At 45.3% G+C, this 18,806-nt stretch overlaps 1 protein-coding gene across 3 annotated transcripts in view; it reads right to left on the bottom strand.

The window, feature by feature from the left end:
- The window catches only part of LOC123758350 (serine-rich adhesin for platelets), a 246,208-nt gene that overhangs the window by 170,093 nt on the left and 57,309 nt on the right, over window positions 1–18,806 (bottom strand). Inside the window, exon 1 of one of the 3 annotated variants that reach the window (XM_069322674.1) lies at window positions 13,969–14,451. The exons of 1 other annotated variant lie outside the window; for it this stretch is intronic. The gene's annotated coding sequence lies outside the window, so the exon portion shown is untranslated. Of the gene's footprint in view, window positions 1–13,743; window positions 14,452–18,806 lie in introns of those variants that run through there. One more of the 3 variants, XM_045742649.2, reaches the window with a different exon arrangement.

The raw sequence follows: 18,806 nt of genomic DNA, 5'->3' as shown, positions 1-18,806 counted from the left end.
CACGAATTTTCTCAATCTTTCGTACATTTCTTTTCACTGTTGGTGGTAATTCAAAAATCAATTCTCCAAAATTCATTTTTATTTCTAGTCTGACGCGACACTTGAGCGCGTTTCGTAAAACTTATTACATTTTCAAAGACTTTAGTTTACACATACACAACTGAATAGAACTTACACATCTCCGATTTGTTTGTATCTACATTTGAGTAAGGTGGATAGGGTGAGGTGGTATTAATAGGGTATTAAATTCATCGTCTTGTGTCTTGTGATATATATATATATATATATATATATATATATATATATATATATATATATATATATATATATATATATATATATATATATATATATAATGTTGTACCTAGTAGCCAGAACGTCGTACTCGGCCTACTATGCAAGGCCCGATTTGCCTAATAAGCCAAGTTATCCTGAATTAATATATTTTCTCTAATTTTTTTCTTATGAAATGATAAAGCTACCCATTTCATTATGTACGAGGTCAATTTTTTTTTATTGGAGTTAAAATTAACGTAGATATATGACCGAACCTAACCAACCCTACCTAACCTAACCTATCTTTATATGTTAGGTAGGTTAGGTAGCCGAAAAACAATTCGTGAAAACTTGGCTTATTAGGCAAATCGGGCCTTGCATAGTAGGGTGAGAAGTACGTTCTGGCTACTAGGTACGACATATATTATATATATATATATATATATATATATAATATATATATATATATATATATATATATATATGTCGTACCTAGTAGCCAGAACGCACTTCTCAGCCTACTATGCAAGGCCCGATTTGCCTAATAAGCCAAGTTTTCATGAATTAATTGTTTTTCGACTACCTAACCTACCTAACCTAACCTAACCTAACTTTTTTGGCTACCTAACCTAACCTAACCTATAAAGATCAGTTAGGTTAGGTTAGGTAGGGTTGGTTAGGTTCGGTCATATTACAACGTTAATTTTAACTCCAATAAAAAAAAATTGACCTCATACATAATGAAATGGGTAGCTTTATCATTTCATAAGAAAAAAATTAGAGAAAATATAATAATTCAGGAAAACTTGGCTTATTAGGCAAATCGGGCCTTGCATAGTAGGCTGAGAAGTGCGTTCTGGCTACTAGGTACGACATATATATATATATATATATATATATATATATATATATATATATATATATATATATATATATAATATTATATATATATATATATATATATATATATATATATATATATATATATATATATATTATATATATATATATATATATATATATATATATATATATATATATATATATATATATATATATATATATATATATATAATATATGTCGTACCTAGTAGCCAGAACGTACTTCTCACCCTACTATGCAAGGCCCGATTTGCCTAATAAGCCAAGTTTTCACGAATTGTTTTTCGGCTACCTAACCTACCTAACATATAAAGATAGGTTAGGTTAGGTAGGGTTGGTTAGGTTCGGTCATATATCTACGTTAATTTTAACTCCAATAAAAAAAAATTGACCTCGTACATAATGAAATGGGTAGCTTTATCATTTCATAAGAAAAAAATTAGAAAAAATATATTAATTCAGGAAAACTTGGCTTATTAGGCAAATCGGGCCTTGAATAGTAGGCCAAAAAGTGAGTTCTGGCTACTAGGTACGACATATACATATATATATATATATATATATATATATATATATATATATATATATATATATATATATATATATATATATATATAATAAGCATTTTAAATGTACGAAAATAAGCCATTTACAGAGAGGGAAAAGGTTAAAAGAGCCAACATGGGGTGATCAAGGCCCCCCCCCCCTCTCATCCAAAAAAAAAGTCCAAGTAGGCCTAATGATGACAAGGAAACAGTGATAAAAGGAGCAGGAGAGAACGAGAGGAGTGAAGAGTGAGAGAACGAGAGGGGGGGGGGTGTGAGAGACGAGGGGGAGAGGGAGGAGGGGCGGGGGAAGGTGGCTGAGAAGGGTCGAGGAAGGCAACATAGTCATGCTAGGCTAGCCTGCAGGTGAAAAGGTTGCTGCACTTACTCCAATGGCTCTCAACTTTTCACTGCTCCCCCCCCCACCTACACAACTCCCCCAACACCCCCCCCCCCTCCCCTACATACACAGTCCACAGTAAGGAAAGTACGCAGGGTGCAGTCGCACCTCCACACATCTCCAGTATCAGCTCTTGATACTGGTAATGGCTCAAAAGGGTCACCACTTACGGGCTATTCATGCCCGTGCCACCTTTTGGGTGGCTTAATCTTCATCAATCAAGAAAGTACTATTGTTACCCACTCATTCGACTCCCACTAACACGGTGTGTTATATCTCCCCGTAATGAATAAACTTAACTTTAAATGATTGTAGAATTTTCACTTATACAAGAGTAATGTCTAGTTTTTAAACTGCTAGGCCTAAACATGTATAACGGTCACGATATAATGTAAAAACCGCGCCTTAATCCACGGTGCCGCGACATGGTCACAAGAATTGCAACCGCGTGTAGAGTACCATCCGAGGCCGGAGGCACGTGTACAGAGGCGGGAGGCGCGCGTGTATAGAGGCGCGCGCGTGTATAGAGGCGGGAGGCGCGCGTGTATATAGAGGCGGGAGACGCGCGTGTATATATAGAGGCGGGAGGCGCGCGCGCGCGTGTATATATAGAGGCGGGAGGCGCGCGCGCGCGTGTATATATAGAGGCGGGAGGCGCGCGCGCGCGTGTATATATAGAGGCGGGAGGCGCGCGCGCGCGTGTATATATAGAGGCTGGAGGCGCGCGCGCGCGTGTATATATAGAGGCGGGAGGCGCGCGTGTATATATAGAGGCGGGAGGCGCGCGCGCGCGTGTATATATAGAGGCGGGAGGCGCGCGTGTATATATAGAGGCGGGAGGCGCGCGCGCGCGTGTATATATAGAGGCGGGAGGCGCGCGCGCGCGTGTATATATAGAGGCGGGAGGCGCGCGCGCGCGTGTATATATAGAGGCGGGAGGCGCGCGCGCGCGTGTATATATAGAGGCGGGAGGCGCGCGCGCGCGTGTATATAGAGGCGGGAGGCGCGCGCGCGCGTGTATATAGAGGCGGGAGGCGCGTGTATATAGAGGCGGGAGGCGCGTGTATATAGAGGCGGGAGGCGCGTGTATATAGAGGCGGGAGGCGCGTGTATATAGAGGCGGGAGGCGCGTGTATATAGAGGCGGGAGGCGCGTGTATATAGAGGCGGGAGGCGCGCGCGCGTGTATATAGAGGCGGGAGGCGCGCGCGCGTGTATATAGAGGCGGGAGGCGCGCGCGCGTGTATATAGAGGCGGGAGGCGCGCGCGCGTGTACAAACACCACGTGACCTTGTGCCGATTAACCCCCCCCCCTGACACAGCCTGACACCAACACCCCATCACCGGCCACAAGCACCCCCCCCCCTCACTATCTCCCCACCAGCTCCCATAACACAATGTCCATTCACGCACAATTATACACGATTATACAACACCTATTTTTGCCACAGAATTAACTTACAAATATATAAAAATCAAAGTGTAGCGACGCGGGCATCTGGCAACAGCGGTCCCGTGAGTCAGCTGGTGACGTCACAACACGGCCGTGTGCGTATCCCTGCTCGTGGCTTAGCGGTGAAAAATGGACCCGGGACATTCATTCTTAATGCTTTCCCAGGGGGGAAAGTTTAATTACAATTAGACTTCAAACTTGCCATGGAGGGAACAACGCATAACGCAATGATTAATATGGAGCATACGAATACTTCACGACTCGTTAATCTTAAAATATTTCCACCGCGTTAACCATTGAGCATTAGGACTATGCGCTAAGGATATTAAAGTGGTTTAAGATTCAGCTACTAAGAACGAAAAGTTCTAAGTAGCACGGGCTATGGTGAGCCCGTAGAGGACTTACCTGGCACAGGAGCGGGGCTGTAACTTGGATATTAAAGAGCAAATCACCCCCTTTAAAACCACACGATAACAAGTCTTGAAACTTGAGGAAACAACGAGGTTTCCACCATATATAACGTTAGGTCTACTAGGCTTATCATAACACTCCGGTAAATCCATACTAACTACGCCTAAACCCATAACCCTAACCCCTCCCTCCCCCTACCCGCATGCCGATCAGAAAAATCCTATCAGAACGCGGGTAACCAATCACAACACAGCAGACGGCACAGCGCCCAATCATAGGCCGCCAAGGCCATGACGCCACCGGAACCCCCCCCCCCCCCTTCCACCTTGCCCCCTTCCACATCCTAATTCAATGCATATTTTTCGTTATTTTTTCATTAAATTCATTGAAAGTTTCAGACTCGGGCTGTTTAAGACAACATGGATGTATGCATCACGCAAGTGGACGTGTCGGTCAAATGGTGAGCAATTTATGGAACGTAATAATTAATGTAAAATTCAAAACTGAAAAATTACGAATTCGTGGGCAATGTAAACAGGAGAGCGGAACACATCCTATTGAGTTGCTGCAATAATGTGTAATTTGGTCCAAGGCGGTTAATGCGCCTTGGGTCTCTATTTATTTATTTATTTATATACAAGAAGGTACATTGGGTTTCAGAGAATACATAGCGTAGTATTTACAATCTTGTAAAGCCACTAGTACGCGCAGCGTTTCCGGCCAGATGTTCTTTCTTGTTCTATATCCCTACAATTTTCTCTATGTCATCTCTACTCTCCACAGGTTCTATTCTGCACGTTCAGAATAGTGTCATATCTCTTTCTAAGATATCTGCATATCTTGCTCTCCAGTAAGTTGCTATCTTATTATCTGAGCTTTGACCTTCTAGTATCTCCCATGTATATATATATATTATGTGATAGCTCTCTTGTCTCCAGATAGTATTTTGAGTGATAATATGTAGTGGTGGCAATAATTTACAACTTGAGAGTGGGCAGCCTATTCCAAAGTGAGAGTGGAGAGAGAGAGAGAGAGAATCCTGGCAGGGAAGGATTGACCGGGTGACAATCCTTAACTGTAGCCTCTGTTCACCCAGCAGTGAATGGGTTGTTTAACAACCAGTTTCCTGGTTGTTAAACGATTTGGCAGGTCGTATTCCGGGGAAAATTAGGATTAAGGACCTGCCGAAACGCTAAACATGCTAGTGGCTTTACAAGAATGTAAAAATCTTGTAAATTGTAAATCTTGTAAAGATTTAGGCTACCAGCCAGTTTTCTTTTTTATTATTATTTTGTACCACAGACATGGCCATACATTAACAATACTAACCAACATATATACATTTTCTTCTGTCCCCCATGGACAGGGTTAGAGAAGTGTTAAACATATAGTTCAGGGGTTTATTGAACACTCAACCACAGAAGGTGATTCGGTGCTTTTAAAATGCTAAGCTAACCTACATGCGTAAATACATAGATACACAGATTTACGTATGCCCTACATAAAGTGTTCGATGTGTCTTTTACATAGTGTCATTAATGTGCATTTACAAAGGTGAAATGTAATTCTGATCAGCTTCCATATATACTTTATACACATACACACATATATACACACGCATTCACATACATTTGTCTCTGGTCAGTGTATACAGTCTCAATGGATCGTTAGGCTATATGTACGCCAGTGGCGCTGCCCAATAAACTCGCCCCTCGGAGCAAAATTTAAAAAAAAAAAAATTTAACTAGTGAATATAGATCTTGAATGGTTGGACTGTTTTCAAGTGTCAGGCAATACATTATACAACCTTAATATTTATGTAGATTCACCATTTCTAATTGGTCTAACAGCAAATTTCAAAATAATTTAATAAAAACATTAAAAATGTTGCCATGTTTCGTTCATGTCCAGTACCCGCGGCCAGACCCCATCAATTAAGGTCAAATTGCTCGCTAATTCCTCAGCCAAACAGTGTGTGTAAGCGCGTCCTCAATGGCTCTTAGTCCATTCCATGCACCCGCCATACCCCGATGTTTATGAATTAAAAAAAGGTTTACAAACGACTCACAACTGATGACGTTTGAACACTTCTCGAACAAGTGCTTCGCTGACGACTTGTGTTCGAACCACAACGCTGTAAACAGCGCGTCCTCCAAACAAAGATCCAAAAGTGATTCCATCCACCCGCCAAACCCCCTGTTTATGAATGAAAAGCGGTTTACACACGACTCGCAACTGCTGACGTTCGAACATATCCGGAACAAGTGCTTCACTGACGAATTTTGTTCGAATCACAACGCTGTAAATGCTTCACCCACGTACTACAAATAATCACCAACAGAACCTAAACACCTAACCTATCCTATGCCTATATATACACAATATGTCAATATACTATAATATTAATTTATACTTGAGAAAATTCCAGTTTTGAATGAACAGCATATTAAAATTTATGAATGCGTCTGTGGGGTTGACCGCTGGGTGTAATGGACTTGAGTCGAGGACGGGTTGGTGTAAATGCTTCACCCACGTACCACAAATACAAATAATCGCCAACAGAACCTAAACTCCTAACCTAACCTAACTATACATCGAATTTTAATGTATAGTATTTTTTAATACACCATATGTTAAAATTGATGAATACGTCTGGGGGAGGATGTCCGCCGCTTTAACCAGCTTTAGACAGTTAGGCAGTTCCTAACTCGATTATATGTGCCTCTGTAACCCTTTCCACCACCGTCCACGGGATGGGTATGGGATGCATAATAAAGAAATGAAAATGACAGTATGTTAAAATTCGTTTAAAGAGCTATTTCTTTCGACCGCTGGTTGAACGAGCCTAGCCCGAGGACAGGCTGGACGAGCCCGGCCCGAGGACAGGCTAGGCTAGACTCACCAGTTAAGAGTAGTGTTTAAAGTGGTTTTCACTCATTAACAGGCTGGGATGGTGACTGAATTAATTTACGAACATTTGTCATTTGAATTCGCCATGGGTTAGTAAGTTCTGAAGCCTCAACCAAGATTTAACAAACACTATACCAATAAACTCGCCTCTCGGGGCAAAATTAATTTGTTTTTAACTATACCAAAGCCTCTTCAAGTTGTTTTCACGTAGTTTAGTGTTTGTCCATTATCTACCCCCATGCCAGTGTCTCCAGCACGAGGTTCAGACACGTCCGTAGCCAAGCATTTCCTCGTGTTACATCAGGCTCAGTCATGGTGGAGATCTGAAGGTCCTTAAAACTCCCTCTCTCTCTCTGAGTCACCACCACCCACGCCTCCATCTACAACCCCTACCGGCAGGGGCGGCCACCCTCTACCGGCAGGGGCGGCCACCCCTTAAAAGCAGAGACGGCACCACCAACAGCAGACGCCACCCCCAACAGCAGACGCCACCCCCAACAGCAGACGCCACCCCCAACAGCAAACGCCACCACCAACAGCAAACGCCACCACCAACAGCAGACGCCACCACCAATAGCAGACGCCACCCCCAACAGCAGACGCCACCCCCAACAGCAGACGCCACCACCAACAGCAGACGCCACCCCAACAGCAGACGCCACCCCCAACAGCAGACGCCACCACCAACAGCAGACGCCACCCCCAACAGCAGACGCCACCCCAACAGCAGACGCCACCCCCAACAGCAGACGCCACCACCAACAGCAGACGCCACCCCCAACAGCAGACGCCACCACCAACAGCAGACGCTACCCCCAACAGCAGACGCCACCCCCAACAGCAGACGCCACCCCCAACAGCAGACGCCACCCCCAACAGCAGACGCCACCACCAACAGCAGACGCCACCCCCAACAGCAGACGCCACCCCCAACAGCAGACGCCACCACCAACAGCAGACGCCACCCCCAACAGCAGACGCCACCCCCAACAGCAGACGCCACCCCCAACAGCAGACGCCACCACCAACAGCAGACGCCACCACCAACAGGCTGTATCACATATACCCATTTCCAAGCATTCAGGAGCCGTGTTGGGAGCCAACATAAAGGTTGTAACCAAGCCCCCACACTGCCCCGACGGGTCTACACACAGCGGCGAACCTAAACAATAACGCTTCCCTCAGCATCAACCACACTCAAGCCTAATATGGTAAATGTTACCACAATAGCGACACGCCCATGTCGATGCTCGCCCCCACCACACAGGCTAACAAAGAGAGGCAACAGCAGATCACTGACCCCCGCATTCACATTAATGCATTCATAAATCTATGTATCTATGTATTTACGTATGTAGCTTAGCCTAACATTTTAAAAGCACTACGATCACCTTCTGTGGTTCAATAAATCTCTGAACTGTATGTTTGACAAATCTCTCACCCTGTCCATGGAGGACAGAAGAAAATGTATATATGCTGGTTAGCATTGTAAATGTGTGGCCACGTCTGTGGTAGAAAATAATAATGATAAAAAAAAAACTCCCGTCAGCGCCAACAATAAGGCCTACTTATTATTATTAACATCTTTATTGACAATTAATTACAATTTTGCCTAATCTGAGGATTTTAATAAAGTCTTATTAAAGTGAGGATAATGGTGGTATTCACTGTCACGCAGGACAGAGGGTCATACATAAGACAATAGGTCTAAACTGTAGGCTGAAGCACATATATATCATGGTTACAATCAATGTTTTAATGTATGGATATGTGAAAACAACTTTCTATTGTGCACTGCCACACAAGGGCAGGGATATGCACTGCCACACAAGGGCAGGGATGTGCACTGCCACACAAGGGCAGAGATGTGCACTGCCACACAAGGGCAGGGATGTGCACTGCCACACAAGGGCAGGGATGTGCACTGCCACACAAGGGCAGGGATGTGCACTGCCACACAAGGGCAGGGATGTGCACTGCCACACAAGGGCAGGGATGTGCACTGCCACACAAGGGCAGGGATGTGCACTGCCACACAAGGGCAGGGATGTGCACTGCCACACAAGGGCAGGGATGTGTTCATACTGAGAACAAGTCGCGCCTCTGGAAACACAAGAACTACGGGCTCACCATAGCCCGTGCTACCTGGAAATTTTTGTTCTAGGTAGCGAATCTTCAACAATAACAACATCTGGAAACACAAACCGAAACTGTCAATATTTTCCTGTTGTTACAACTTGTAATTAAGTTGTTACATCTTGGCTTAACGTGTTTATTATGTATTAGAAGGTTGTTACAACTTGCTATATTGGTTGTTGTAACTGGTTACCCGCCAAACACACACACCGAAACTACGACGTTGGTACAACGTTCGAACAAGTTTGAACACCTAACCGGTTATACCAATATAGCAAGTTGTAACAACGTTCTAATACGTCAAGCCAAGATGTAACAACTTCATTACAAGTTGTAACAAGAAGAAAATAAGAGAGCTACGGTTTGTGTTTACAAACGTGTTTGTGTTAAAAACTTGTCCGAACGTTGTACCAACGTCTTATTTTCGGTGTGTGTGGCGGGGGGCTGGAAGCACAGGGCCGCCGCCTTAAACTCTCTCTATTCCTTTAAAAATTACAATACAAGTAGTCTTCAACAAGGTAACGCCGCTCGGTCTATTTCAACACCAAGGGACGGTATTTAGTCAACACTAACAATAGTTTCTAATCCTTTTGTTGGGTGACTACGTGGTTTTCAGCTCTGTTTGCAACCCCCCCCCCCCCCCCATCCCCCCCACCCCTCCTCCTCAGGGGGGGGGGGGTGGATAAAATCGTATACAGGCGTTATAACAAAACTTTTTATGTTAGTGTCAAAAGTGTCTTTATCATGTCGCTAGATTAACCTGTGTTAGCTTTGGCTAGGCTGTGTTAAATTGGCCTGGGTTATGTAGGATTACTATTGGTTGTACCTCTTGTTGACTCCGGGGATCAACGTCCCAACGGCCCGGTCTCTAACACCACATTTCCCTATTTTCGTCCAGACAAAGTACACTCACTCAGGTTGTGTGTTCTAATAATAATGAGAAATTGAAAATTCTAAAAAATAATTAGAAATTGAAAATTCTAAAAAATAATTAGAAATTGAAAATTCTAAAAAATAATTAGAAATTGAAAATTCTAAAAAATAATTAGAAATTGAAAATTCTAAAAAATAATTAGAAATTGAAAATTCTAAAAAATAATTAGAAATTGAAAATTCTAAAAAATAATTAGAAATTGAAAATTCTAAAAAATAATTAGAAATTGAAAATTCTAAAAAATAATGAGAAATTGAAAATTCTAAAAATTTTGTAAGTCCGAGGCCGGGAGGGAATTATCAGGAGAAAACGCCAAGCCATTAGACTATATAGCGCTGGGAAGGGATTAGGATAAGGATTTGGGATGGGACGGGGATGGGGGGGGGGAGGAAGGAATGGTGCCCATAACCACTTGGACGGTCGGGGATTGAACGCTGACCTGCATGAAGCGAGACCGTCACTCTACCGTCCAACCCAAGTGGTTGTGGGAAGTCCGAGGCCGGGTCCATAGGCCTAATTTAGTATGACGGGAAGGTTGGAAATACTTTGCTAACTTTCTCCCATTATTAACCTGAAGTCGAATATTCAGAGGTGATAAATGCCCATCATAATAATATTCATAAATGATAAAGGTCCATCATACTAATATTAAAGGAAAAAGGCCCCCCTCACACTAATATAGGAGGGTAAAGGCCCCCTCACACTAATATAGGAGGGTAAAGGCCCCCTCACACTAATATAGGAGGATAAAGGCCCCCCTCACACTAATATAGGAGGATAAAGGCCCCCCTCACACTAATATAGGAGGATAAAGGCCCCCCTCACACTAATAGAGGAGGATAAAGGCCCCCCCCTCACACTAATATAGGAGGATAAAGGCCCCCTCACACTAATATAGGAGGATAAGGGCCCCCCTCACACTAATATAGGAGGATAAAGGCCCCCCTCACACTAATATTGGAGGATAAAGGTCCCCTCACACTAATATAGGAGGATAAAGGCCCCCTCACACTAATACAGGAGGATAAAGGCCCCCTCACACTAATATTGGAAGATAAAGGCCCCCTCACACTAATATTGGAGGATAAAGGCCCCCCCTCACACTAATATAGGAGGATAAAGGCCCCCTCACACTAATATTGGAAGATAAAAGCCCCCTCACACTAATATTGGAGGATAAAGGCCCCCCTCACACTAATATAGGAGGGTAAAGGCCCCCCCTCACACTAATATAGGAGGATAAAGGCCCCCTCACACTAATATTGGAAGATAAAAGCCCCCTCACACTAATATTGGAGGATAAAGGCCCCCCTCACACTAATATAGGAGGGTAAAGGTTCCCTCACACTAATATAGGAGGGTAAAGGTCCCCTCACACTAATATAGGAGGATTAAGGCCCCCCTCACACTAATATAGGAGGATAAAGGCCCCCTCACATTAATATTTGAAGATAAAGGCTCCCCTCACACTAATATTGGAAGATAAAGGCCCCCCTCACACTAATATTGGAGGATAAAGGCCCTCCTCACACTAATGTAGGAGGATAGAGGCCCCCCTCACACTAATATAGGAGGGTAAAGGCCCCCTCACACTAATATAGGAGGGTAAAGGCCCCCTCACACTAATATAGGAGGGTAAAGGCCCCCTCACACTAATATAGGAGGGTAAAGGCCCCCTCACACTAATATAGGAGGGTAAAGGCCCCCTCACACTAATATAGGAGGGTAAAGGCCCCCTCACACTAATATAGGAGGGTAAAGGCCCCCTCACACTAATATAGGAGGATAAAGGCCCCCATCACACTAATATAGGAGGATAAAGGCCCCCATCACACTAATATAGGAGGATAAAGGTCCCCCTCACACTAATATAGGAGGATAAAGGCCCCCCTCACACTAATATAGGAAGATAAAGACCCCTCACACTAATATAGGAGGATAAAGGCCCCCTCACATCAATATAGAAGGCTAAAGGCCCCCCTCACACTAATATAGGAGGGTAAAGGCCCCCCTCGCACTAATATAGGAGGGTAAAGGCCCCCTCACATCAATACAGGAGGATAAAGGCCCCCCTCACACTAATACAGGAGGATAAAGGCCCCCCTCACACTAATACAGGAGGATAAAGGCCCCCCTCACACTAATACAGGAGGATAAAGGCCCCCCTCACACTAATACAGGAGGATAAAGGCCCCCTCACACTAATACAGGAGGATAAAGGCCCCCCTCACACTAATACAGGAGGATAAAGGCCCCCTCACACTACTACAGGAGGATAAAGGCCCCCTCACACTACTACAGGAGGATAAAGGCCCCCCTCACACTAATATAGGAGGATAAAGGCCCCCTCACACTAATATAGGAGGATAAAGGCCCCCCTCACACTAATATAGGAGGATAAATGCCCCCCTCACACTAATATAGGAGGATAAATGCCCCCTCACACTAATATAGGATGATAAAGGCTCCCTCACACTAATATTGGAGGATAAAGGCCCCCCTCACACTAATATAGGAGGATAAAGGCCCCCCTCACACTAATATAGCAGGATAAAGGCCCCTCACACTAATATAGCAGGATAAAGGCCCCCCTCACACCAATATAGCAGGATAAAGGCCCCCCTCACACTAATACAGGAGGATAAAGGCCCCCCTCACACTAATACAGGAGGATAAAGGCCCCCTCACACTAATACAGGAGTATAAAGGCTCCCCCTCACACTAATACAGGATGCTAAAGGCCCCCTCACACTAATATAGGAGGATAAAGGCCCCCTCACACTAATATAGCAGGATAAAGGCCCCCTCACACTAATATAGGAGGATAAAGGCCCCCTCACACTAATATAGCAGGATAAAGGCCCCCCTCACACTAATACAGGATTCTAAAGGCCCCCTCACACTAATATAGCAGGATAAAGGCCCCCCTCACACTAATACAGGAGGATAAAGGTCCCCCCTCACACTAATACAGGATGCTAAAGGCCCCCTCACACTAATATAGCAGGATAAAGGCCCCCTCACACTAATATAGCAGGATAAAGGCCCCCTCACACTAATATAGGAGGATAAAGGCCCCCTCACACTAATATAGGAGGATAAAGGCCCCCTCACACTAATATAGCAGGATAAAGGCCCCCTCACACTATTATAGGAGGATAAAGGCCCCCTCACACTAATATAGCAGGATAAAGGCCCCCCTCACACTAATACAGGATTCTAAAGGCCCCCTCACACTAATATAGCAGGATAAAGGCCCCCTCACACTAATATAGCAGGATAAAGGCCCCCACCACACTAATATAGGAGGATAAAGGCCCCCCCTCACACTAATACAGGATGCTAAAGGCCCCCTCACACTAATATAGCAGGATAAAGGCCCCCTCACACTAATATAGGAGGATAAAGGCCCCCTCACACTAATATAGCAGGATAAAGGCCCCCCTCACACTAATACAAGATTCTAAAGGCCCCCTCACACTAATATAGCAGGATAAAGGCCCCCTCACACTAATATAGCAGGATAAAGGCCCCCTCACTCTAATATAGCAGGATAAAGGCCCCCTCACACTAATATAGGAGGATAAAGGCCCCCTCACACTAATATAGCAGGATAAAGGCCCCCTCACACTAATATAGGAGGATAAAGGCCCCCCTCACACTAATATAGCAGGATAAAGGCCCCCCTCACACTAACACAGGAGGATAAAGGCCCCCCCTCACACTAACACAGGAGGATAAAGGCCGGTGGCAGTAATGAGGGAGGCCTCATAAAGGATAAGTTTCCTCACACTCACCATCTACACATGTCGAGGTGGCAACACTTGACGAAACTCCATGTGAGAACACTCGATATCCCGACACTTGACACAGACCCGCTACTGACCCCCGCCACTAGCAACACAACACAGCCAACCTGCTACTACTACTACTACTAGTACTGATCAATAGTGACAGATAATGGTGTAGCAGAGTTCACGGGAGTAACGTACACTAGGACACCTGGCAACACACTAGCTCACCACAACGTCCGCGGCTCTACTGACGGCGCCACCAGTCTGCTGCCCGGAGTGTCATACGGCATGTATTAACTCCACTTCTCTCTTCCTCTGTCTCATTGTAATATTCTATATATAATATAAATGTAGTTACTTATATATGTGTTATTAAAGAGCGTTGTTGGTAAACAAAAGGCTATCGTTGTTATATCGTCCCAAACATGGAAATAAGGCTTCGTACGTCCGCCATGGGAAAAACAGCAGGTGAGTGCGCTACCCTCGACAGTTGCCAGCTGCTGCCATATATTGACATGTGGGTTTCCTCCCCGTAACCTCCGGACGTGCTTGTATAAGGCACTACTTGTAAGACTTAACACAGAACATACTAAGTTTTCACACCACGGGAAACGTAAGAGATATGACGGGCCATCACGAGAGAGAGAGACGGAGAGGACATATTGTAGGGGAGGAGGAGGAGGAGGCAGCTGGCGGACTCCGGCACGGTGGGGAGGGACGGAAGTGACTAGCGGCCATAACTACCTATCCGCCGCAGGTCGCCACCCACGGTCATGACTTCCGCCGCTGCCACCACCACCACTACCACCATCCCCCCCCCCCCCTCTCCCCCAGCACTACCACCATCCTCACAATTACCCATCAACAAAGTCATCCCATCAGCCACTGGAGCTAAACAGAGACAATCAAAAGACCTATCGCTTAATCACCACTACCCCCCCCCCCTTCACCAAACAAACCTGGGGCCAGATTCACGAAGCAGTTAGGCAAGCACTTACGAACGTGTACATCTTTTCTCAATCTTTGACGGCTTTGGTTACATTTATTAAACAGATTATAAACATGAAAACTTGCCAATCAACTGTTGTTATTGTTATAAACAGCCTCCTGGTGCTTCGGAGCTCATTAATTGTTTAATAAGTTGAAACAAAGCCGCCAAACATTGAGAAAAGATGTACAGGTTCGTAAGTGCTTGCGTAACTGCTTCGTGAATGTCCCCGGGTACCACCACACACCGCCACGAATAAGCTCATCTGCAAACAGTGTTTACAGATGATGCTGAGCTAACGAGGACTGTAATAACCCGGGAAAAGTGGGCAGACACATGGCTGTAAGATTTCAACCCCAACAAATGCAAGGTAAAGAAGACAGTAAGGGGAGACGCAAGACCAACCAACATTAATAAATCATTTACACAGTTTACACACTTACTAAACCTGTCACTCTTTCCTCTGTTTACATTTATTAACAGTTTGAGTTTCAAAGCCCTACGAGGTTGTCTATAACAATAATAATCTGGGGTTGTCAAGTTTCCAAGCTGTTTAATAACTGTAAACCATATTGCCATCATTGCTGAAAGATATACAGGTTTCGTGAGTGGTTGTATAAATGCTTGATGACTCCTGGCCTTCACCAAAAGAGGGCAAAGACCACCAAAAAATGAAAGATAAACAGTTTTGAGAGTGAATATATATAACTCCAGCGGGTTTTCTTCCTATTGGGGAGTGTTGCACATGCTGCTATGGCGGTGTGTCCTCTGCAACCCCATCCTCCGAATTGACAGTACGTTTTAATCCTAAGAGTAATGAGTACATTTCCTGAGTGTCATACATAGTACATAATTGTACTTATGGAGCTGTTACATTTACCTCCACATTTAATGCTCCTCGTTTTCTGTTAAGACACTCAGAATGTTAGGATGGAGTTTTAAAGATCAATTTGCTTTACACAAGTTTTAAATTTTAGGAATTTCTTTTTCAGTTTTATTAAACAATAGAGATTTTATACAAAATTGGAAAATATCTTGAGTTACTCTACAATTTATTTAAATATTTTAGTTATATTTTATTTGTTTTATAAAATGGTAATATGAATATAGCTACAGGTTAAGTAGTAATTGTAATTAAGAAGCAATAAAATGCTTATCTTCAAAAACTAAGACGATTAGGGTAGGTCATGGTTTTCTATTCAGCTTTTCAGGTAAACTCAAATATTCACAATATATTTGACCGTACGATTTAATACTAAGTGTAAATAAGTACAATTCCTGACTGTCATACATAGTACATAATTGCACTTATGGGGCTGTTACATTTACCTCCCCATTTTTGGAGGATGGGCTGGTCCACTCACAAGATGAATGGCGCCAAGAGGTAGAGGCCGAGAAGTGCGTTATGGCTACTAGGTACGACATATATATATATATATATGAATGAAAACTCACACCCCAGAAGTGACTCGAACCCATACTCCCAGAAGCAACGCAACTGGTAACTACAGGGCGCCTTAATCCGCTTGACCATCACGGCCGTCAAAAGGAAGTGATAGCCGAGGCTATTTGAGCCACTTCCCCGACGGCAACTCGGATGGTAATCTTGGGCATAGCATTTCACCAAATCACCTCATTCTTTGGGGCACACGTGAGGAACACAAATGCGAACAAGCCTGAATGGTCCCCAGGACTATATGCGAATGAAAACTGTGAGTGTGTGGGTGTGAGTTTTCATTCGCATATAGTCCTGGGGACCATTCAGGCTTGTTCGCATTTGTGTTCCTCACGTGTGCCCCAAAGAATGAGGTGATTTGGTGAAATGCTATGCCCAAGATTACCATCCGAGTTGCCGTCGGGGAAGTGGCTCAAATAGCCTCGGCTATCACTTCCTTTTGACGGCCGTGATGGTCAAGCGGATTAAGGCGCCCTGTAGTTACCAGTTGCGTTGCTTCTGGGAGTATGGGTTCGAGTCACTTCTGGGGTGTGAGTTTTCATTCGCATATAGTCCTGGGGACCATTCAGGCTTGTTCGCATATATATATATATATATATATATATATATATATATATTTATTTATTTATTTATGGAACCCGCGACGTAGTCAAACGCAAAATGGTGACTAGTGTTTATTAAAGATACTGCTCGGTATGCAGTTGTCGTTTTAGATTTAACTACTGGGAACAAAAAGTTCCAAGTAGCACGGGCTATGGTGAGCCCGTAGTGGACTTACCTGGCACAGGAGCGGGGTTATAACTGGACTGTCATCCACACTTCCGTGGAAATATATAGAGCTTGAGCCTCACACACGTGGGGGTCCAGAGTTCGAGTCTCCTAGAGCCCAGGTGCAGGGGATAAATAAGGATGCCTTCACACACAGAGATCACAATAACGTGATGCATCAAATGAACAAATCCACAAGGGCCGTGACGAGGATTCGAACCTGCGGCCAGGAGCATCCCAGACACTGCCTTAATCGACTGAGTTGATTAAGGCAGTGTCTGGGATGCTCCCGGACGCAGGTTCGAATCCTCGTCACGGCCCTTGTGGATTTGTTCAAGGATGCCATGTTGAGAGCGCCGGCAGCGAGGGTGTACCCGCCGGCAGCGAGGGTGTACCCGCCGGCAGCCTCTCCCAACACCGCACAATTATCAAATAATACATATAAACCCCAGCCATCATGACAGCGCCGCCCACGTCACAAGCCGGGAAAATTCAGTGTTGCTCGGACACTCGGGGAGACGGATTCACAGAACGGCACAAGTTGCGCCATAACTGACCCGCTGACCTCACCGCCTTGCTCCTTTATACGTGGCTTCCTCGCTCTAAACGGCCCCCGCTCCTGTGCCAGGTAAGTCCACTACGGGCTCACCATAACCCGTGCTACTTACCCCCCCCCCCCCCGCTCCTGTGCCAGGTAAGTCCACTACGGGCTCACCATAGCCCGTGCTACTTACCCCCCCCCCCGCTCCTGTGCCAGGTAAGTCCACTACGGGCTCACCATAGCCCGTGCTACTTACCCCCCCCCGCTCCTGTGCCAGGTAAGTCCACTACGGGCTCACCATAGCCCGTGCTAATTAACCCCCCCCCCGCTCCTGTGCCAGGTAAGTCCACTACGGGCTCACCATAGCCCGTGCTACTTACCCCCCCCCCGATCCTGTGTCAGGTAAGTCCACTACGGGCTCACCATAGCCCGTGCTACCTGGAACTATTGTTCCCAGTAGCTGAATCTAAAATAAGAACGTGGATGACAATTTATATGCAGGCGACGAGTCACAATAACGTGGCTAAAGTAAGTTGACCAGATCACACACTAGAAGGTGAAGGGACGACGACGTTTCGGTCCGTCCTGGACCATTCTCAAAGTCGATTGTGGACCATTCTCAAGTCGACAATCGACTTGAGAATGGTCCAGCACGAACCGAAACGTCGTCGTCGTCCCTTCACCTTCTAGTGTGTGGTCTGGTCAACTCACAATTTATATGATAATTGATGGTGGTAAGTGGTGTTACGTTGATGATTGTGGGAGGTAGACGGCGCCATCATTAGGCCTTGGTGGTGGTCCGGGACGGACCGGAACCTCGCCACTCTCTTTGTCTTAACATGTTGGGCATGGAGGTCTTATCTCCACCCCCGTTATTGTGACTTATGTTGCATACATGTTGCAATGTACGCAATATTCCCGCCTCCTGCCTCAGCCGCGGGTGTCGGTGCTCGCTGCCTCAGCCGCGGGTGTTGGTGTTCGCTGCCTCAGCCGCGGGTGTTGGTGTTCGCTGCCTCAGCCGCGGGTGTTGGTGTTCGCTGCCTCAGCCGCGGGTGTTCGCTGCCTCAGCCGCAGGTGTTGGTGCTCGCTGCCTCAGCCGCGGGTGTTCGCTGCCTCAGCCGCAGGTGTTGGTGCTCGCTGCCTCAGCCGCGGGTGTTCGCTGCCTGCCTGGCTCCCTGCTACAAATGTGACCTATTAGGAAAATATTAAGGCACCTCATGTCGACGTTTTCTATCAGTCTCGATGGGTTGGGCGGGTTGTCTGGGTTCGTACGTGTCTGGCTAGGTAAACCAGTTGCTTTTTTTACGGAGTAG

This window comes from Procambarus clarkii, chromosome 11 (genome assembly GCF_040958095.1).
Source record: "Procambarus clarkii isolate CNS0578487 chromosome 11, FALCON_Pclarkii_2.0, whole genome shotgun sequence".
Taxonomy (NCBI): domain Eukaryota; kingdom Metazoa; phylum Arthropoda; class Malacostraca; order Decapoda; family Cambaridae; genus Procambarus; species Procambarus clarkii.
Note: the sequence above shows the minus strand (reverse complement) of the source record. Positions and strands in the feature narration are given on the sequence as shown.